General features: G+C 43.1%; 1 long non-coding RNA gene across 1 annotated transcript in view; it reads left to right on the forward strand.

The window, feature by feature from the left end:
* The first annotated feature begins 253 nt into the window (after positions 1-253).
* LOC135202555 (uncharacterized) overlaps positions 254-22,639 on the forward strand; it is a 56,631-nt gene continuing 34,245 nt past the window's right edge. The window contains exons 1-2 of the long non-coding RNA XR_010311757.1: positions 254-374; positions 15,121-15,199. This is a non-coding gene — a long non-coding RNA (uncharacterized LOC135202555). The remainder of the gene's footprint in view (positions 375-15,120; positions 15,200-22,639) is intronic.

Consider the following 22,639-nt stretch of genomic DNA (forward strand, 5'->3'; position numbering starts at 1 on the left):
GAGTCATAAGCGTAAGGGATGTTATAACTATTGTCATTTCATATATTGACAAGAAAACTGCATGAGTGGTGGAAGTCTTCTTGCAAAAAGGCTGAGAGACCTTACTTGTTTATAATTTTTATCCCAATAACTTAAAGAATGATGAATTAAGATAGTGATTCTATTTAAAAACTATCAAATATAAACAAAAATAATTTTATGAGTATATGTACAAAGTTGAATAATTTTCTAACATATATACAGTAATCTATTAGACAAGGAAAGTGGCCCTTTAGAGCTGACCAGTGTTCGAAAGTGCTCACCTCCTTTGTTTCCACCTCCTCCTGAGTCCTGACAATAACAATAGACAAATATTTCAAGATAATCGCACCCAAGTGAGTGTAACCACAAAGGTTTGTTTTTATGTGTTACCTATAATTTCACGTTACTTTTCAAACTTTTAATAGGTATGTTAGTGAATTATAGTATAATGTTTACGTTATAATAGTTCAAGTTCGGTTATGAGTACGTTTTAACTCTTAAGATGATGTACCCACCTACCTATTCTGGTAGGGTCCTAAACATTTGACGTTTCAGAGATGGGGGAACTTGTCTGCTCGTTTGATCGAGCTGATAGGGTCTCTCGAGATCGATTGATTGAAAGCCATCCTTATTTGTCATAATACTGGCTTCAGAGCTACATAGGAGCCTTCATCTGTCTTGTAAGCTAAGTTATCCTGTGGCAACCATCCTCCCCCCCCCATCGTATCATGGGGTAGGCTAGATACCGAAGAGCGTAGTAGTACTTATAGCTACACTAGAATTTGCTTAGTCGAGTACCATATTGGTATATAACAGCTGGTTTAGCCTGGGCCGGTTAATCTAACTAAATACCTACCTATAGTCTAGTGGTGCGTCGGGTATTTCTTTGGAAATTAGTAAATATCGACCTCTGTGTTACCTGCGCCTTTAAACTCAAAGCTACTACCTTCATAGCTACTAGGCTAGGCCAGGTACCTACCTAGGTAATAGCCTATTGGTAAATTTTGAAAAGTTGCCCGTATTTCTACAGAAGCAATCCGCGGTGGTCTAGACTATGGCAATTGACGTTTTCCTATGTTATTTTACCTGCTGAACAAGAATTTAAAGTAATATTTATTCGGACGACTGTAATTAACCCCCAGGGGCCAGTACTAAACATGGTGAAATACATTGGACGCCCCAATCCTTAGTGGATGTCGTATCCGCGGTTACGTTCCTTGCAGTTCGCGCGGAAATATTCTTTAGAATTACCCTGCAAGAAACGTAACTGCGGGTGTGACATCCACTAGGGATTGGGGCGTCCAATGTATTTCGCCGTGTTTAGTACTGGCCCCTGGGGGTTAATTACAGTCGTCCGAATAAATATTACTTAAAATTCTTGTTCAGTAGGAAAAACTGCATAGAAAAACCGCAACTGCTATAGTCTGGGCCGCCGTGGATAGGTACCCTAGATTTACCAAGTTTCCAATATCCCACATTGGATACCTCTAATAACAGAAAGTTTGGAGCCACTAAATATCCACGATATGCTGATTTTTAAGGGTAAAAATGCAGTTACATAGCCTACCTACTAAAAATCCACAAGTAGCTAAACTGCAGTTGTGTATTTGATTTGGGGAATGTAGCTAGTAATACTTGCAATATGGAATGTTTTAGTAGGCCTAGTGAAAAAAAAAAAAAAAAAAGATGAGCGGCTACAGTTTCATGGGCCAACCTTACCTCTGACCAGTTTTCTTGTCCAAACCTACCACTAGATGGTGGTAAGTTCGGACAAGAAAATCTGCGGAAGAACACAACCAAAATGGCGGCAAAACCAAAACAACAACAAACAATGTCGCGGCGAAAGCTTAATAGAAACGGTAAAGGGGGACCCTCTTGGGAAACTGGGGTTTTTGGGTGGGGGGAAACTGATATGAGTGGCGGGGATCGCCGAAAGATTAATAGAAGCGGTTAAGGGGGACCCTGTTCGGGTGCCGGGGTTTTTGGGTGGGGGGAAATGGATACGAATGGCGGCGATCACTGAAAGATGGGTGGGGGAAATGGATATTGGTAGTATCATAACCCAACGAACCCACCTAACCCGACTTAAAGTGCCTTGCCCTGACCTGGCTGGGGTAACAATGGTTGTGACCTAACCAAACGAACCAACCTAATCTGACTTAGGGCGCGAGCCCTATTCTGGCCGGGGGCTTTGCCCCGCTGGACCCCCCAGTATGGTATCAAAGGTTGTAACGTAACCAAATGAACCACACAAACCTGACTTAGGGCACAAAACTGTTTTCCTCTTTCACGAGGCTCATTGTTCCCTCTTTTCAGTGTTCACATTGACCACTAAAATCGCCTAAAAGGCCACTTTTAAAAAGGAACGAACGTAACACGTCAGTATTGTCACAGAAGTTAATAAATTCCGAAAACGTAACCGGGTTAGCAGCGGCAAAAGCAACGTGCGAGGGATGAGGAGTAGATGGCGATGCCATGTTGACTGTTTTGAATGGTCGTGGGTCGTGGTAGATCTTCCAGGTCGAAGGGACTACTTACCGGTGCAGATGGATTTGGTTGTTGTACGGCCTTGGAAATTGGCCCGTGAAGCTGGCTCGCCAAACAGTAGGTAGGTAAAGGAGGGCCATTCTGGGAGACCAGGGTTTTTGGGTGGGGGGAAACGGCCTCAAATGTACATGGCGTCCAAAACTTTTGTATTTCTCGGTGTAGAGACACATGAGTGCATATATTTACATTTGACCCTTTACTCTGCGTGCAAAACTTTGACCCACTAGGTTACTTTCCATATAAAATTTTGACCCATTACGTTGCATACAGAACTTTGACCCGCTACTACTTATACGTATAGCTAAGACCTAGCGCTAGTTCCGGTTAGAATGCCCCACTCACCATCAAGGAGTATATGTAGGTAACAACCTGGCAGAGCTTCAATTTGAATATCAGGTTGATTCTGTTGGCTCCCAAATGGGTGCAATCCATTTAGTATCCTGACCTCCTGGCTCCTCTCTCCAAGGTACCGAGAGAGATTCCAGTGAGATCCACTCTTTAGCAAGTTGCAGACTTCCTCATCTTCCTTTGCTGAGAGAAGCTTCTCTCTGTTTCAGCAGTGAAAGGTTATAAAGCTGCCCTCCATTTAGTCCTTCAGCTAAAAGAGGTAGATATCTCCCCTTTCTGGAGATTTCACTTTTGATGAGAAGCTTCAAAAGGTCTTGCCCACCCAGGAATCTCAGGCCCCCTGCATAGGAGTGACTCTCATTCTGAGGAGTCTGACTCTTGCACCAATACGAGCCTTTATGAGTCGTCAGATAGGGATCTGACCCTCAAGACCATTTTTCCTGCTTTCTGGCATCAGTGAAGAGAGTAGGTGAACTCCATGGGCTCGAGAGGATGGGAATCTGTTACACTTGATTTTGTCCCAGAACTTGTAGTGAAGACTCAAAAACCGTCGGTCCTTGACGTCAGGTTTCTGTGCTTTACGATCCCTTCCCTAGAGGACTTTGTAGATAATGATGCAGATGAGATGCTACTTTGTCCTGTTAAGATTGCTGCGGCGCTATCTGAAGGAGACTCGGCATCTCCAGCCTGAGTTTCGATGATTCTTGGTTAGCACTGGCTCGTCCAAGAAAGACTTGTCCAAGAACATTATTTCTTTCTGGCTTCATGAGATGATTAGAAGGGCATACTCTGCTGCTGGTATAGACAACACTGGTACACGTACTTCCTGTCTGAGAGCTCAAATGTCAGGGGCATTGGTCCAACCCTCGCATTCTAGATGAATCGGGTTCTGAAGGTGGGGGTTTGTCTCGATAGACCACCTTCACTTCCTTCTACCTAGGGGACATTGCCTACAAATCCTTGGACACTTTTTTCCTTGGGACTTGTGGTGGCTGCTCAAGTTGTTTAGCTTACCCGGCTCCTTTATCAGGACAAGGTTACATTTCACCTTAGATGTGCAGTTGCGGATATGAGAATGAATGTGGAAGTGACTGACCTTCCTTCTTTTCCGTCCCGTCATCCTTCTTCTCTTCCTTCGGGCAGTGAGTGGATTCAGCCGTAACATGCTGGAACTGCCACCAATGCAGGTAGGTGTTGCAATTCAGCAACCATTCTATTTATCTTGTAGATTATAGAAGCAACCTCCCCATTCTCTAGCAAGGGGAGGAGGGTGAGGTCCCTGAGTTAAACCCACTGCTTATGTGGTACCTCGGCTCACAAACAGTTCTGTTCATGAACAAATCGGGTTACGAACCAGATGTCCAAACAATTTTTGTTCCAGTTCACAAAACATGCTTCAAGCCACGGGCACACAAGCATCCTAAGAAGGGATTTGTTGGAAGCACCGAACGCTTTTTAAAATGTCTTTTTACTGTTACTTGGTCTTTTTAATGTTAATTATTTATGCTTTTACTGAAGAAATAGTATATTGAAAAAGGACTATTGTATTACTTGTTGTGTACAGTGGTATTGAAAAAGGACTATTGTATTACTTATTGTGTACAGTGGTATTGAAAAAGGACTATTGTATTACTTGTTGTGTACAGTGGTCGCCCTGTAATCGTGGGCAATGCATACCAGACCCCTCGTGAATAGAATTCGCGAATAATTGGAACCCCTATAAAAATGCTGAAAACAGCCTATTTTTTTTGTTTAAACTCAAGAAAAACCCACTAAAAATTTTTATACTTGGTTTTTTAATATTTTTATCACAAAAAGTGCATTTTATGATGAAATTCATGTATAAACCAGGAGTGTCTGGATACTTCTCATAGAAAAATACCGCAAATAGGCGAATTTTCCGCGAATAGTGCGGGGAAATGTTCCCGAGAGAAATCCACGACTATGAGTCCGTGAATCCGGAGAACGCGAGTACGGGGGTCCACTGTAAACGCATACAGCCAGAAACAGCTGATTTGCTATGAACACCTGAATCCGATAACAACAGTGGTTTGCTTGCATTTCAACCATTGTACGATAATAAAAAACTACTGTAGTTATGTTAAAAAAAGACGTTAAGTAGAATAGGACTGATATATTTTTAAATTACTGTATCCTTTTCCACTGTGGAGAAAAGATCAACAAGGGCATATACTGTTAAATTTAAGCTGCAAGTTGTAGCTGAAGTTAAGGAAAGAATGTTCATCTGCTAACGACTATTATTGTGCACTGGCAATGTGGATGAAACTCCTTCAAACTTCGGTACAGTAGCATCAAACTTGGCCGTAAACAAAATTTTGAGACAAACATGTTTTTAATCAAACTATTTGACATGAAAGAACATATTTTACTGTTTTATACATGCGACTTACCCGGCAGATATATACTTAGCTATAGACTCCGTCGTCCCGACAGAATCAAAACTCGCGGCACACGCTACCGGTAGGTCAGGTGATCTACCATTCCCGCCGCTGGGTGGCGGAATCCCAACCACCATTCCCGTTTTCTGAGCCAGATTTTCTCTGTCGCTGAGGCCGGCAACAACTGTTGTTTGGTCCTCTCCTGATTGGAATTCTGCTCTTTTGCCGAGAATTGGTTGGACTCATTTGGTGAAGTACTCTTGTTTATTCTCGGGATTGGCATACGCTTATTTTGGACTGGATTAGGACTTGGATTGGGTTTTTTCTTTTTTCTATTAAGATGGATGAAGTTAAAGTAACACCTAAGTTTAGGGTTTGTGCAAGGGAAGAATGCAGAACTAGGTTTTGTTTAAAGCAGAGGTAGATCCTCATACGCTTTGTAGTAAATGTAGAGGTTCTGAATGTGCGGTTGATAGAACTTGTGCTGAATGTGAAGGGCTTTCGGAGCAAGGATGGAAGGATTTAGCTTCTTATATTAAGAAAAGAGAGAAGGATAGAGCTAGGAAAGCGTCAGCTAGAAGCTCGAGTAGATCTTGTTCTTTTGAGCCTGAATCAGAGATTAACAAACTAGATGATGTTTCTCCCATAACCTCAGCCCTTCTCCCTGTGTTGAATCTAAGGATTCATTTTCAGAAAAATGGAAAGAATGAGATCCTCGATCAGGGAGCTTCAGGAGCAGCTTAAAAGCCATGGTAACCTAAGGTAGAGTGCCAGTGAATACAGTGACCCCAGCATGCAGTGGAGGGGGCGTCTTGATCGGCTCCGCATTGCTCCTAGGCCTAGACCGCTTCCAAACTCCCAGGACCAGGGGAGGAGGAATGTCAAAAGCCGCAGGGAGGGATGTGGAGCATCCCCAACGATCAGGCGTCCCTTCGGCAGACCCTGAAGTATCGACCCAGGCTGCCTTGGATAGCCGTAGAAAAGGCATCCTGGAAGAGTGTTTTTCTGCGTCGGGACTCCTCCTCGTCCAGGCGTGGATGGAGCTCTGCTTCGAAGTCTCGTCCTCCTGAAGAGATCGTGGGTAGCGCCGAAAGGAGACGCTTTTGATTCAAGCCCAGAGCGATTTCCAGAGGATTTTCCTTCGACTAGTAAGAGGGCGAGAAGACCGTCTCCAGCGCCCTCAAGATCCGACAAAGCCTTTTCCTGCTTAATCTACAGGAGCAAATATCCTCCTTGGTAGGCGCTTACATAAGGATTCTCTCGAAGGAAAGACTCCTCCCTTCCAGTGAAGAGATCAAAAAATTATTTCTCCTGGTAGGAGAGAAGTTCCTCACTCTAGCAAGGCGCTCGTCTCGAGGAGACTCCTCCCTTTCCGTGAAGAGATTCAAATTATCTCTCCTGGTAGGAAGAGAAGTTCCTCACTTCTAATTCAGGCGCTCGTCTAAACGGAGAGACTCCTCGTTTCTCAAAAAAAAAAATAAAAAACGATCCTCTCCTACTATAGGAAGAAAGTTCCCAGCGGTAGCCGCTCGCAGAGCAAGCGGTCAGCTACGTCTCTTAGGAGAAGTCCAGGAGTCGGACTCCTCCTTCTGAGGATCAGGATAGGCGTCAAGAGCCTAAGAAGCAGGAGCTTGTGAGAAACACAGAACCTAGTAGGCGCCAAGAATATTACAGGCGTATGGAGCCTAACAGACGCCAGGAGTCTTGTGAGAGGCGTCAAGAGCCTACAAGGAGTCACGACAAGCGCCAGAGTCAAGCAGGCGCCAGGAACAAGCAGGCTTCAGGAGTCGAGCAGGCGTCAGGAGTCGGGTAGGCGCCAGGAGTCGAGCAGGCGTCAGGAGTCGAGTAGGCGCCAGGCGCCTTGTACGAGCTTAGGTCAGAGTAAGACCCCCTTCGTCACTTTTCAGAGTTCTTCGGAGAGTAGGAGCCCTTCACCTGGTAGGAAACAGGTGCCTGAGAGAAGATCTCGTGCGTTTAAGAGCTCTATTGCGCCTTGTAGTAGCAAGGATTTGTCACACACGGAAGACCGACGTTCTTCTTCGTTTGACAGAAGTCCCTCGACAACTAAGAACCGCTCTTCTCCGAAAGGATCCCCGGCAGCCGGAGAATTAGAAGAAGTCTCGGATGAAGAATACCTGTGGATGTGGTAGTCTCGATTATAAGAGATTGTACTGTTGTTGTTGCAGGAGTTCGGAGATAAGCTGCAACCAGCGGATCCGCCCTCACCAGGATCTTTGCTATCGAGCACGAAGTCTCCAAAGGCATCCTCATTTGTAAAAATGCGGCCAGCCCTTAGTATGAAAAAAGCGTTCAAAGGATTTGGAGGAATGGCTTAAGAATAAAAGAGAGGCGGGCAAGACTGTTTTTTCATGCCCCCCTTCAAAGTTGACGGGTAAACCTGGAAGATGGTACGATACCCAGGAACCTATGGGCTTAGGACTGCCATCATCGGCAGACGCAGATTACGCTTCCTTAGTAGATTCCTCAAGGAGGCGCGCCTCTACTATCAGCAAAAGCTACTTGGGGGATGTGTGAACTGGACCATCTACTAAAGGGACTCTTTAGGACGCTCGAAGTATTTAATTTTATGGACTGGCTTTGGGAGCCCTTGCGAAGAGAGCCCAAGATCCCGAATTTGTCACGATGGAAGAATTATCGAGTGTGTTATCGTGTCTGGACAGAGCGGTGATGGACGGTTCGGTGGAAGTGGCTGCTCTTTTGGATCGGGAGTTTGAAAAAAGAGAGCAGTGTATGGGTCTTTCCTGTCCAAGTCAGTATCTCCTATACAGAGGTCGGCCTTGCTATATTCGCCGCTTTCGAACCACCTTTTCCCCACAGGACACGGTGAGGGATGTCGCAAAATCTTTAGCTGAAAAAGCCACACAGGATTTACTGACACAGTCAGCAAAAGAGGTTCAAGCCGGCGGTTCCTTTTCAAAAGAAGGATAAAGCACCTCTTCAGCAGCCCTTTCGAGGAGCCTCTTCCTCATCAAGAACCCCTTTTAGAGGTAGAAGACCGGATACCAGAGGAAGACCTTCCAGGAGACCTGCGGGGAAGGCAAAATGAAGAAGAAGTCCTCCAGATAGCAGTAGGCGCCAGACTGTCGAAATTTGCCAGAGTCTGGGCGAAGAGAGGGGCGGACAGCTGGACCCTCTCGATCCTCGAGAGAGGATACCTCATCCCCTTCAGGGAAATATCCTCCCTTAACAAGAACTCCAAGGGAGTTAACAGCGAGATACAACGATCCTGTCAAGAGTCAAGTCTCTCCTGCAAGCAGTAGAACTTATGTTGCAGAAAAGGGCAATAGAACCGGTTCAAGATCTCATTCACCAGGTTTCTACAACCGTCTATTCCTGGTACCAAAAGCCTCGGGCGGTGGAGGCCGGTTCTGGAACGTAAGTGCGCTGAACGTCTTTGTGATATAAAGAAGAAGTTCTCGATGGAGACCTCTTCCTCTGTACTTTCTGCTCTTCGTCCAGGGGACTGGATGGTATCCCTGGACCTTCAAGATGCATATTTCCATGTGCCAATTCATCCGGCATCAAGGAATACCTAAGATTCATGTCACAGGGAGAGTGTTTTTCAATTTCGAGCGCTTTGCTTCGGACTTTCGACGGCCCCGCAAGTCTTCACGGGTATCCTAAGGAATGTGGCTCATTGGCTACATTTAGAGGGGATCAGAATTTCGATGTATTTGGACGACTGGCTAATACGAACAAAGTCGAAGCAACAGTGTCTGGAGGACCTTTCGATAACATTAAAGATGACGCAGTCATTGGGACTCCTAGTCAACCTCGAGAAGTCCCAGTTGGATCCCCAGCAGAACATAGTTTATCTGGGATTCGGATGGATTCTCGGGGCTTTCTAGCGTCTCCGTCAACAGAGAGAATAGAACGCTGCCTTACAAAAGTGTCGGGATTTTCTAGGAAAGAACATTGTTCCGCGAGGGAATGATGAGTTTGCTGGGAACCATTCCTCGTTGGAACAGTTCGTTTCCCTAGGGAGACTGCACCTAAGACCACTTCAGTATTATCTGAAGGAGAACTGGGATCAAAGTTCTCAGAACGAAGAGTCATTCAGGATAACGGACAAGGTCAAACAAGATCTTCGGTGGTGGTTAGACCCGAAGAAACTCGGTCCAAGAATATCCTTGCATATAAAGAGCCTCTCCGAGCGTTGTTTGCAGACGCATCGGACGTAGGGTGGGGGGGAGCGACGTTGGATTCGCAAGAAGTGTCGGGAACCTGGGAAGGAGCGCAGGTGTCCTGGCACATAAACAAAAAGGAACTGAAAGCCATTCACTAGCTCTCTTGCACTTTCAAGAACAGATATTAGGATCGATCATTCAGGTCAATTCAGAACAACACGACAGCCCTAGCATATATCAGGAAGCAAGGGGGAACTCATTCATTCTCCCTTTACGAGACAGCGAGGGAGTTGTTGCTTTGGGCGCAAGAGAAGCAGATCTCTCTTCTAACGAGATTTATTCAGGGAGAGGAGAAAATGTTCGAGCGGATCTGCTAAGCAGAAGAGACCAAGTGCTCCCCACCGAATGGACTCTCCACCCTCAAGTGTGCGATCAGTTATGGGGGTTATGGGGAAGGCCGAACGTGGACTTGTTCGCAACCAACTGGAACAAGAGGTTGGAGAATTATTGCTCCCCCATGCGGATCCAAGAGCAATAGCGATAGACGGTCTCCTCATGGACTGGAAGGGAATAGACGGGTACGCTTTTCCCCCCTTCAAAACTGGTAGGGGAAGTAATAAGAAAGTTTTGCCTCCTCAGAGGGAACGAAATTAACTTTGATCGCCCCCTTTTGGCCAGCCCTAGATTGGGTGACAGAGTTTGCTGGAGTGGATAGTGGATCTTCCCAGATCGCTCCCACTAAGGAGCGATCTTCTCAAACACCCCACTTCGACAGGTATCACAAAAACCTCCCCGCTCTAAGTCTGGACTGCCTTCAGACTATCGAAGGACTCGTTAGAGCGAGGGGGTTTTCTCGCGAAGCTTCAAAAAGCAATCGCAAGAGCCAGGAGACCATCCACATTACGGGTGTAACCAGTCGAAGTGGGAAGTGTTTAGAAGATGGTGCAGGACGCATGAGCTATCCTCTTCCAGTACCTCTATAACCGACATTGCAAATTTTCGTTCTTTACCTGAGAAGAAAGTGTGGCCTAGAGGTATCTACGATCAAGGGGTATAGAAGTATGCTGGCCTCGGTGTTTAGGCATAGGGGTCTGGAGGTGTCGGACAATAAGGATCTACATGACCTTATTAGGTCTTTCGAGACCTCAAAAAGTCAGATTAATAAAAATCCCAGTTGGAACTTGGATATAGTGCTGCATTACTTGATGTCTGAAAGATTCGTAACATTCCCCAATAATTGTTCTTTTAGGGGATTTGACGAGGAAATCTCTATTCCTGTTCGCCTTAGCCACGGCAAAAAGGGTGAGTGAACTTCAAGCGTTAGAGGGCAGGTGGGGTTTAAGAAGGAGGCTGCATTTGCTCTTTTAAGCCTCTCTTCTTAGCCAAGAACGAAAAACCCATCAAAACCGTGGCCTAGAAGCTTCGAAGTGAAGGCACTCTCTTCTCTTACGGGGGAAGAAAAGGAAAAGACCCTTTGTCCAGTAAGAGCGCTAAAATTTTATCTACAAAGAAAGTCTCTTTTGGGAGGTACGCAGGAAAGTCTTTGGTGTTCGGTCAAAGATCCTACAAGACCAATATCGAAAAAACGCCCTTACGTTTTTCATAAAAAGACGTTATTAAGGAAGCGCATCTTAAATGTGGTGAAGAACAATTTAAACTCCTCAGGGTAAAAGCACACGAAGTGAGGGCCATAGCAACCTCAATGGCTTTTCATAAACGTGGTCCCTTCAAAATCTAATTGAATCCACGTATTGGAAGTGTAACTCAGTGTTCGCTCTCACTATCTAAAGGATGTAGAGTTACTTATGAGAAGTGCTTTTCACTGGGAGCATTTTGTGTCCGCGGGATTTAGTGCTGGGAGGAGGAGCTGAGGTTAATCCTAATTAGTTAGGTTATAAGTAATTTTACATTTGGTGTTTGGTTTTTATGGTTGACTGAAAGAGGGTATAGAAGAACCCTTTTCAGTTCTTAGATTTAACATGGTAGAGAGGTCAGGTGGTCGGATTAACTTTTGGTCTCCTCGTTGTGCATTATGTAAAGCCTAAAGCTCTGTCATGTAAGAGGGCTAGCCCCCATTGATAAGATACAGTCAGGCTCTGCCATGTAGCGGGTAAGCCCCATTGGTACGATCCATGCAGTTCTGTCGCGTAAGCGGGCTAGCCCCCATTGACATGATCCAGAAGGGCTGTTCGGTCATAGTGGGGTTTACCTCACTGAAGCTCTTGAGGCAGGCAGACTAAATGACAGTAATCATGAAGTCTTCAGCCCAAACAGGTAAGAACAAGGATTGATATCCTACAACAATTGTGTTTCCCGTTATTAGAATTTTGTATATATATAAGCTGTCTCTTGCCCTCCACCAAGGGTGTCAATCAGCTAAGTATATATCTGCCGGGTAAGTCGCATGTTATAAAATGATATTGTTAAGATACAATAAAGTTTTATACATACTTACCTGGCAAGATATATACGATTAAGGGCCCACCCAGCCTCCCCTCAGGAGACAGGTGTAAGATAGAAAATCTGGCTCAGAAAACGGGAATGGTTGGGATTCCGCCACCCAGCGGCGGGAATGGTAGATCACCTGACCTACCGGTAGCGTGTGCCGCAGTTTTGAATTCTGTCGGGACGACGGAGTCTATAGCTAAGTATATATCTGCCAGGTAAGTTATGTATAAAAACATTTATTGTATCTTAACAATATCATTTTTCACTCCAATAAATGATAAATATGTAAAGCTTGTGAAAAGATTGAATGCAATCTGTTGATTTTTTTTACACAATAGACATGCCATCAGCGCTATCTATTAACGAAAAAATAACATTTTCATTCACAAAGATCCGTATTCAAGTGATACTTCGACTTGAAAACACTTCGTATAATGTAAAATAATCTTGTCTTATTATCAATAGAGTATCTAGAGATTCATTTACACTAACTAGAAGCAAGAAAATTGCTCTTGATTTGTATTCAGTATAGCAAAATAAACTTACCTTGCAATTGACCTCAGTTGATTTCCAAAATATTGGTTGCTGTTTGTATTTTAAAATCCTCTATAGTTGGATGCAGTGAATTAAAGCTTAACTTTGTACCAGAAAACCATAAAAAAAATAGAAAGAAAATATGTAAAGTGTTTCTGAGGTTGGAACGAATTATTTGTTTATACATTATTTTAAGTGGAGAAAGTTGATTCAGGCTTCAAATTTTTTTAGTCACTAACAGCGTCCTCAAACGAAGTTTGTGAACTGAGCTACCACTGTACTTGTCTTACTGTCTCAAACTCTCAGATTCAGTCTAGCATGTTTTTCGTATGGGGCTACGTTTCCTTCCTTACATATTCGAAAAAAGCCGAGAAGTCTGATGATTGATTACGCAGTCCCTGTATACCCCGATCAATTAATTCATCAAAGCCACGATTTTTTTCCTCGCTCTTTTGACTAGGAAGAAAATCTAGGCTTGCGAACTCTAGTCCAGAGACTCATTCAGATTCCTCCCTCCAAATATGAGTCTTCTTAATATAAAAGACCGAGGGTTTGTATATCATGTACTAGTGACAAATAACAATTTTTGAAGTAAATTGTATTTTTCCGAACTATACAAAACCTAAGGTCCTTTACAATATTTAACAACATTTATGCCCACCTAATGCCTCCCCTCAATCTGATACCCGGGCCAAAAGCAACTCAAAATGCATAAGATCAGGGTATTACTGTACTTGGGCAAAATTGTTCATGCTTTTCAGCTGGATTGCTGAAGGTTCTGCTAAAGCTGCTTTTATGGAACCTAATCACTGCCCCGAGGCACTTTAGGGTCACTCCTTTCTACCTGATTAGAGAGAGATTTCTCTCAAGGTTTTTTTTGTTCTTTGAAGATTCTCTTTCTGGTGAGTTACTTTTTTTTTTTTTTTTTGCATCCTTTCGTATGAAAAATTATGTAAAGACAAATGCTCTTCCAAGGGTTTTCTCTATCCTTACTGTAAAGACACTCCTGAGGAAGAAGAGCTTCTTTGATGCCCTATTAGTGCTATAGGGATTTACAAATCCCATCCTACCCATCAAGGAAGCTGTGTAGGAACTTATTTTGCACTGTCAAGAATCCTTAGGTTCCTAGGTCTTGGAATTCCATGGCTTTCTTTAATAATCCTTAATCTTGGAAGCACATCATTCATTGTCTCCAGAGGATTGTCCCCTTTTGAAGGTGAAACTGTGTGATGTCTGAGCAACAGCTACATTGATTAGTTTCTATCAGCACCTCTGTCTGAACTAACAAACAGGAATAGATGTTCACTATCGATCCCATCCTGGGTAGGTGAGGAACCTTATGTATTGGAGTTTGTACATGATAATATCATACTTTACTTTTGTTTTGTTTGGACTATTATGCTTAGTTGTATGCATTTGGTTTGTTTCTCATAACAAGGGTCAAACAAAGTTCATTATTACAGAGTAAATAATGTTGGACTTATGTTTCAGAGCCATTGCTCCTGATTGGAGAAAGCCACCCTTAGCAGATTAAGAACCACCTTTTTCAGGCAAAATTGGTGGTGTTGTCTTGGGTGTGAGTTGCCACAGCAATTCTGTTAGGTAGGTAGCATATCTTTAGGGATCATGTTTAGTTGTGGTTTTAGCTCTCATCAGCTCTGCAGGCTAGAGGCACAGAGGCCAAACTTCCCATTCTGTATTGCACAATCAACTAATGGCTGTATTCATGGACCTTGTTCCACCTCCTTGGAATAATGGACTTCTTATGATGAAGATCAACATCTGAGAAGTGCTTACCATGAGATCATATGCATCAAGTAAGCAACGATAAGAACACATCTAATATCTGATAATTTGGTTATAGGAAAATCTCTTATACCCTTCTCCAGCACTTAATGTTGCAATCAACTAATGACAGAGGGTAAGTTGTATATGCAAAATAATTAAGGCAGTCCGCAGTTATTGGTGGGGGCTCCATTCTCAGAGGGTTGCTGATAAGTAAAAACCACCCTTAACCAAAAACTCAGCGGCTTATGGCACCAATAACCAGTTGATGGCACTGATAATCGGTTAATGTTCCCCTGTTAGGTATGTTATGACACCATAACTCTATTATCAGTGCCTTATGGCACCGATAACTGAAACTCGGCATGTTATGAAGCCATAAATTGCCGATTTTATGGGAATAGATAGGCACCATAAAACTGGATCGCCGTTAACCGAATCCCCCGATAACTGGAGACTGCCTCTATTTTTATGGTGAAATCGATTTTTTAGTTCTTTACCCTCTATTATTGTAATCCTTCCCTTCTCCCTCTTAAGAGATTATAAAAAGTATGACCAAAACATTTGCTGTCTTACCTCCACCCTCCAGAGAATGTGGGAAACTATTTGGAGCGGTTGTTAATAATTGTTTCAATTTTAACATATGTCGATGGAACCCACGCCAAGTACATACCTAAAAAATTTATTTTGCCATAAAAGTCATTAGTATTTGTTCACAATACTGAGTAAACTAAGTGCATTATGATTAGTTATCAGCTTTGTATTTACAGTCCCTGAAATGAGTTGTTACACAAAAATAATTTGTATGGAAACTGCAAGGCAGTAAAATTATGACTTTTCTTAAAGTATTTTCTCTTCCTTATTTACCTCCCAAACTTTATTTATTTCAGACCATTAGATGACTCATTCATGTAAGGAGATAGAAATTTCAACTAGTCATGTCTCGCAGCAGTCAGATATCCATCCCAGGTAAAGTATTGAGGTGTCTTTTTTGGATAAATACTCCTTGTATTATCATTTCTGTTGTAATCCTTTTAAAGCAAAATAAAATAAATAAGTAAATATAGTCTAGTTTGTTCCTACTTAATATTCAAACCATCGGTCTTTACATAGGGAAGTTTGTCTCAATGTATCTGAAACCAGCCGTTTAACTTTAAACAAGGTGGTGAGTATTTAGTCAGCTACCCACTACAGATGGGAGTCCCTCCGACCCAGTCGGTGCGCATTCACTTTGCTTTTTGGCCCAGGAAGCAGAATGAAGGGTGGCTTGATGTAGGCAGTAAAGTTCAAGACCCGAGGTTTGTATAGTTAAGGAACAATACAAATTACTTTAAAAATTTCTCATTTTATGTATGCAACTTACCAAGTACTAGTTACATAGCTATAGTTTCTATGCGTTGGCAGCAAGAAGTTTTGAAATTCGTGGTAGCGCTATTTTGTTTTACCTAGGTGATTACCTACTCCCCGACCACTACCGGGGGAGAGATGAACTAACTCGGCATGGAATTCAGTTGTTTCTGCTGGCTCGTACTGAAACCAGTGATGGGTAGCAGCTGAATATTTTGGAATTGAAGACTTCCCAGTTGACTTTTTTCACAATTTGGTGAATTTCTCTTGTATTTAGTAGCTGTTTTGGCAAATATTAGATAGTCAGGACTGTATTTTACTGATTTGTCTTACGATCGAGACTGACTTAGACTTTGGTTACTTTTGTATTGCAGCAGTGTCCAATACAAGGTCTCAGAGTACTAGGTATTGCAACAAAGACTGCAATACAAGATTGATTAAAGCTTGCTATGACCCACATTCAAATTTTAATGCGTGTAGGGGTCAAACTTGCTCTCCTCAGTTGACTTACAGGGAATGTGATCAGTGGGATGAAAAGACTTGGAAGACTTTGACTAGTCATTTGAATAAATTAGAGAGATAGAAAGAGGAAGCCGGCTTCTAGGGCTAGCAGTAAGAAGCCTTTAGCTAGTCAGGATGTTATTGTTGAAAATGTCCGTCTTGAATTCTCTTACTGTTCAATCTTCTCCCTTACCTCTGATTAATCAACCCAATCCTAACCCTGGCTCTATTGCATTATGTTACAGGCTATGGAAAATTTAGGAGTGTCTGTTAAGATTGTAATGGAGAAGGTGAGAAATGTCAAGAGAGTGCTAGTGCAAGTGTTGTGGAGGAGGTGGCTGTTTGTCCCACTGATTCTCCTAGCCAGATGTCCCTGTCAGACTCCCCTAAACCTGGGAGGAGGCATACTGGTAGCCTAAGGGAGGTCAGTGGGGTCTGCCCACGGGCAGTAGTCGCCCCTTCAGTCGGTCCTGTTGATGCATCCCAGGTCGCAACAGAGCACCATTGGGAAGGTGGCTCAAAGGAAGTGTCTCATCTCTCCTTGAGGAGTCTTCTCCCAGGCGCCAATGGTGTTTTGTGGATGAATCCCGTCCATTGAAAAGGAAGGTTCACAATGTTTTGCTTTGGCTTGTGCCTCTCAAAAAGGCTAGTATTCTCCAGGTGGACCAATGTCCTTTATGAAGCTTTTTGGACAGTCCCAAATGTTTTTCCGCAGACAAACTTGCATAAGAGGAACATCTTTGTGATTGAGAGGCTCTAGGCCTTTTAAGAAACTTTCTTTCTTGCCCAGGAAATCGTCCTCTGATTGCCAGTCTGGTGATCCTGCACTCAGGAAAATTTCTAAGAGTCTGTTGGCACTGGATCTTTCTCCTCCTGTGCCTCCTTCACCAGCTGTTCTCTCTGTCTGTGCCTCTAGCTCTAGGAAATTTTCTGCTCTTGAGTGTCTGTCAGCACCTAGAAGGAGCTGTAGCTCCAGTGAATACATTGGCGCAGGAGCGCCCAATGGCACAGTTGCGCCCATTGGCGCTGGAATTCTCTTTGATGCAAGAGCTCCCATTGGTGCAGGAGCACCCACTGGCGCAGGAGTGCCCAATGACGCCGGAGCTCCCATTTGCGCCACAGCACCCATCAGCGCCACATGATCAGTGTTTTGTTGTTCAAGAACCAGCTTTTGCAAATGCTTCAGGACATATACTACATATGGGACTTCATGTTGCTGCTTCTTTTGATCCATCTATAGCAGTCATTCAGAATAAATTGGACAGTATTCTACATTTTATGCAGAATACTATGCCATCTGCACAGCTGCAAGCGGACTTGTCTAACATATCTGGCGGAAGAAGAGGAGGAGGAAGTACCAGAGAAGGAGACTCCCCCTACAGCATACGCTGTGCTGCTTCACTATTTCCTAGTGAATTCCCCAGTAGCTCTTTCTTCTCCAGCTTTAACCTATTCAATGGACAACTGGACAGATTCATCCAAATTACCTTGACTGGTTCTCTCATCTAATGCTTGAAAAGCTTTGAAGGAAGTTAACCTTTGGCTCTAGAAGAGAGAGCAAGGGAAGGTTAACTTTAATTTCCCTCCTTTTAGGCTCTCTTCAAGAAGACACCTGTGTTACAAGACAGGGGAAGCTGTCTCATTGGGTGTGTGTCCTCTGCCCAAGGAGAGTTCTCCAGTCTCATAAACTCCTCCAAGAGATCTGCCTGTAACTTTAACAGTTTACTCTGCAAATTCAGAGAAATTCATTGCCCTGTCGCAGAAGTATTTGTCCCTCTTACTAAAGGAAGCTATAGAGTTAGTGGAAGACCCTCTAACTCCAGGGTTTTACAACTGACTATTTGTAGTCCACAAAGCCTCGGGGCTGGAGGCCTGTGCTAGATGTAAGTGCATTGAATCTGTTTGTTCGAAAGATGAAATTCAAAATAGAGGTGAACCAGACAGTATCATCATCCATTCATCAGGGGTACTGGATGATTTCTATCACTAAGGAAGATGCATACTTCCATATCCCCATTCATCATGACTCGAAGAAGTTTCTTCGGTTTGTCTTCAAGAACAGGATTGATCTACCAGTTCAAAGCTCTGTGGTTCGGGCTGTCGACAGCCCCTCAGGTGTTCGCTCACATCTTAGCCCCCATTTCGAAATTGCTACATCTAGTGGTTATAAAGATTCTCTACTTACACAAATGGCTTCTTTGTTCTCAGTCAGAGAGATGTATGGAGGACCTTCAGAAAAAACTGTTATTAGCCCAGGACCTGGGCCTTCTAATAAATAAGTCTGTTAGTCCTTAGGAAATAGTTTATTTTGGGATGAGGATCAACTCGGTGGTTTTACGGGCTTATCCCTACCCCCAAAGGATCCAGTCGTGCATTCAGAAAGTAGATCACTTTCTATCCCTTCAGTCTTGTTCCGCTAAGAAATGGATGAGCCTTCTCGGGACCCTCTCTTCCATAGAAGAGTATGTTGCTGGGAAGGCTACACATGAGGAATCTTCAGTTTTTCCTCAAGGTAAATTGGGGCAGGAGGAAAGATCCAGACTCGTTCATGTTCTCAGTGACGGCCAAGGTAAAGGAAGACTGTCATGGTGATCAGAAGGAAGACTGTTGGAAGGGAAGTCTCTCTTTCCAATGAACCCTGTCCTAGTGTTTTATTCAGATGCCTCCGATCCAGGTTGGGGAGCTCTCCTGGGAGGCAAGGTCTCGGGAGTGTGAAATGTAGAAGGAATGGCAGATAATTCTGAAGGAGTTGACTGTAATTCACTTGGGGTTGTTAGCCTTTGCAGATCAAATCTGCGACAGAATAGTAACTGTCCACTCGAACAACATCACAGCACTGTCTTACGTAAAGAAACAGGGAGGAATACATTCATTCAAGGGAAACTCAACGTCTTGGTGGATGACCTAAGCTGCAAGAAACAGGTTCTCCCCACAGAGTGGACATTGGACCTATTGGTGTGTCTCGACGTATGGAAACTATAGGGCAGACTGGTCTTAGATCTGTTTGCAACTGCCAAGAACCACTGGCTGCCCCTTTACTGCTCTCCAGCCCTGGATTTAGTCAGACAAAGGCCTTTATGCTTTTCCACCCTTCAAGATGGGAGAGGTCATAAACAAGTTCAGGTCTCAACGGAACATTCCCATGTCCCTAATTGCACCATTCTGGCTTGCACAGGAATGGTTTCCGGACCTGTTAGAGCTGCTCATGGATTTTCCAAGGATGTTACCAGAAAAGAGCATTCTGCTCAGACAGCCCCATTTCTGACACTTCCACCAAGGACTGTCCACTCTGGCCCTACTGCTTTCTGACTGTCCGACGACTTTTTTGTGTGAAGGACTTTTCAACCCAAGCTGCAAGAGCTATTGCTCAATGCCGAAGAAAATACTCAAGCAAAGTGGACAGTCTTCCAGTTTTGGTGCAAGGGACACAACATCTCCTTCTAAGATGACTAGAGCAGAAATTGCAGATTTCCTGCTATACTATGGTCATCCAGGTGCCTGTCTTCCTCGACGATCAAGGGATATAGAGTAATGCTCAGCTCTGTATTCCAGCATTGAGGTGTAGATTTGGCTGCTAATAAAGATCTTTCAGATCTAATCAAATCTTTTGACACAGAAACAAAAATAGCCTAAGTTGCTGTCCTAGAACTTGGATGTAGTTCTTAAACCTTAACGCCGACAGGACATATTATACATCGACTAAAATTGTCTGTCAGGGGCTTAATTGACATACGATACATCAACTACAAAAAGTTTTTTAAATATTCGCGGAAAAATAGTTATAGGCCTAGTTTGCAAAAAATTTTAAATCATGCGCCTTGAGGGATGCTGGGAGTTCACGGATCAAGCTGTTGTTTTGTTTACGAGCGTTACCCAGGCGCGCATGCTCAAATTTCTTTCTTCTCGTACTAAAAAGCATCGGCGACACATCTCAGAAATGTTTTTGTCACTTTGTCGCAGTTTTTGCACTTTTATATTAGCCATTACATAGAATTTTATATATGAAAATGTGCGCAATTTCATGTAGAATACAACTAAAAACAATTCATGGTTGTAGCTTTTATCAGTTTTGAAATATTTTCATATAAATCTCGGTAAGTGTCAAAATTTCAACCTTCGGTCAACTTTGACTCAACTGAAATGGTCAAAAAATGCAATTGTAAGCTAAAACTCTTACATTCTAGTAATATTCAATCATTTACCTTCATTTTGCAACAAATTGGAAGTCTCTAGCACAATATTTCAATTTATGGTGAATTTTTGAAAATTTTTCCTTACGTCCGCACGGTAACTCTGCTGAAAAAATTAGGAATTCTTTCGTCAATTTGTTGTAATGTTTGCACCGTTATTAGCCGTTACATAAAGTTTTATATATGAAAATGTGCACAATTTCGTGTAGAATACAACTTAAAACAACCCATGGTTGTAACTTTTATAATTTTTGAAATATTTTCATACAAATCACGCTAAGTGCCAAAATTTCAACCTTCGGTCAACTTTGACTTGACTGAAATGGTCAAAAAATGCTGTTGTAAGTTAAACTCTTACATTCTAGTAATATTCAATCATTTACCTTCATTTTGCAACAAATTGGAAAACTTTAGCACAATATTTCGATTTATGGTGAAGTTTTGAAAAACTTTTCTTAAGTCCATGCGGTAACTCTGCTAAAAAAATCACATTCTTTCGTCAGTCTGTCGTAATGTTTGCACCGTTTTATATTAGCCGTTACATAAAGGTTTATATATGAAAATATGAGCAGTTTCATGTAGAATACAACAAAATAAAACCCATGGTTGTAGCTTTTATCAATTTTGAAATATTTTCATATAAATCACGATAAGTGCCAAAATTTCAACCTTCGGTCAACTTTGACTTTACCGAAATGGTCGAAAAATGCAATTGTAAGCTAAAGCTCTTACATTCTAGTAATATTCAGTCATTTACCTTCATTTTGCAACAAATTGGAAAACTCTAGCACAATACAGTAGTACTCCTCAGGATACAAAATTAATCCGTTCCCAAGCGGACTTCGTAACCTAATTTTTTCGTATCTTGAACAACATTTTACATGTAAATTGAGCTTATTCGTTCCAAACCCTACAAAAACACCCCAGTAAATTTTATAATAAAGCTAAATTGACCAATAAACAATGAAATACAACAATTTGGACCATTCAATACCTAACTTAAACTACATATACAGTGGGCCCCCTGTAGTCGCATTCTCCGGTTTTGCGGACTCACACATTCGCGGATTTCTCACGGGAACGTTTCCCTGCATTATTCATGGAAAATTTGCGCATTCGCAGTATTCCTGGTTTTTTTTATCAATTTCATTGTAAAATGCACTTTTTGTAATAAAACTATTAAAAAACCAAAGTACCAGTAGTACCTCGAGATACGAAAGGCTCAACTTTACGAAAAAACTCGAGATCACGAAAGCCAATGCGAAAAATTTTACTGCTCTAACTACGAAAAGTTTTCAAGATACAAAAGGTTTCTGAAAGTCCGTGATTCGCCCGGATAACAATTTTGAAACTCGCGCGGCGCGCCGCCATCTTAGTACTAGTAGACTCGCCACCATCCTCCTGCTCTCCCATTGGTTCCTGATGCTAGCCAAGCCATGAAATCCTTCTCTCCTATTGGACAGCATCCCTCCCATCATGCATCTTATACGTATACGTGGTGGCGTACCTATCTCGGCCTCTTCGTACCAACATCTCTATCGTACGCACACGGCATTCGTTCGGTCCAACGATTTCGTGTAGTAACGTAAATTTGTTAGTGATTTCGTTGCGGTATACTATCGTGTTGTGCGGAAACTTTATTGTGTTACTTATAAGTAAATTACGTACAAGATAACGTAGTCATGGGTCCCAAGAAAGTTGAAATTCACTGAAAGAAGCAGATGCTCTCTTTGGAGACAAAGATGGAGATCATCAAGAAGTACGAAGCTGGTATGCGATTGAGTGTATCGCAAAGGAATACGGCCCACCATAATCCGTCGACAATAGGCACCAGGACCCACGTGCACGACGAGATGGAACGGCTGCTCCTCGTCTGGATAAAAGACAAAGAAATCGCTGGCGATACGGTAACGGAGACAGCAGTTGCCCACAAGGCCAGCGCTATTTTCGGCAATTTTCAACGCAAACCCCAGAGTTCAAGGCTTCGCATGGCTGGTTCGAGAAATTTCGTAAACGAACTGGCATCCATTCGGTGGTGCGTCATGGGGAGGCTGCCAGCTCGGACACGAAAGCGGCCGAAGCATTTAAGAAGACTTTCGACGAGATGATGACCAAGGAAGGCTACAGTTCTCAGCAAGTCTTCAATTGTGATGAGACTGGCCTTTTTTGGAAAAAAATGCCTTGTCGGACGTACATCACGGAGGAAGAGAAGAAGCTACCCGGGCATAAACCTATGAAAGACAGGCTTACGCTCGCACTTTGTTCAAACGCCAGTGGGGATTGCAAGGTGAAGCCCCTACTGGTGTATCATTCCGAGACTCCTTGAGCCTTCAAGGCCCACAAAGTGCTGAAGGAGAAGCTTCCAGTGATG

This window comes from Macrobrachium nipponense, chromosome 30, assembly GCF_015104395.2.
Source record: "Macrobrachium nipponense isolate FS-2020 chromosome 30, ASM1510439v2, whole genome shotgun sequence".
In the NCBI taxonomy this organism is placed as follows: domain Eukaryota; kingdom Metazoa; phylum Arthropoda; class Malacostraca; order Decapoda; family Palaemonidae; genus Macrobrachium; species Macrobrachium nipponense.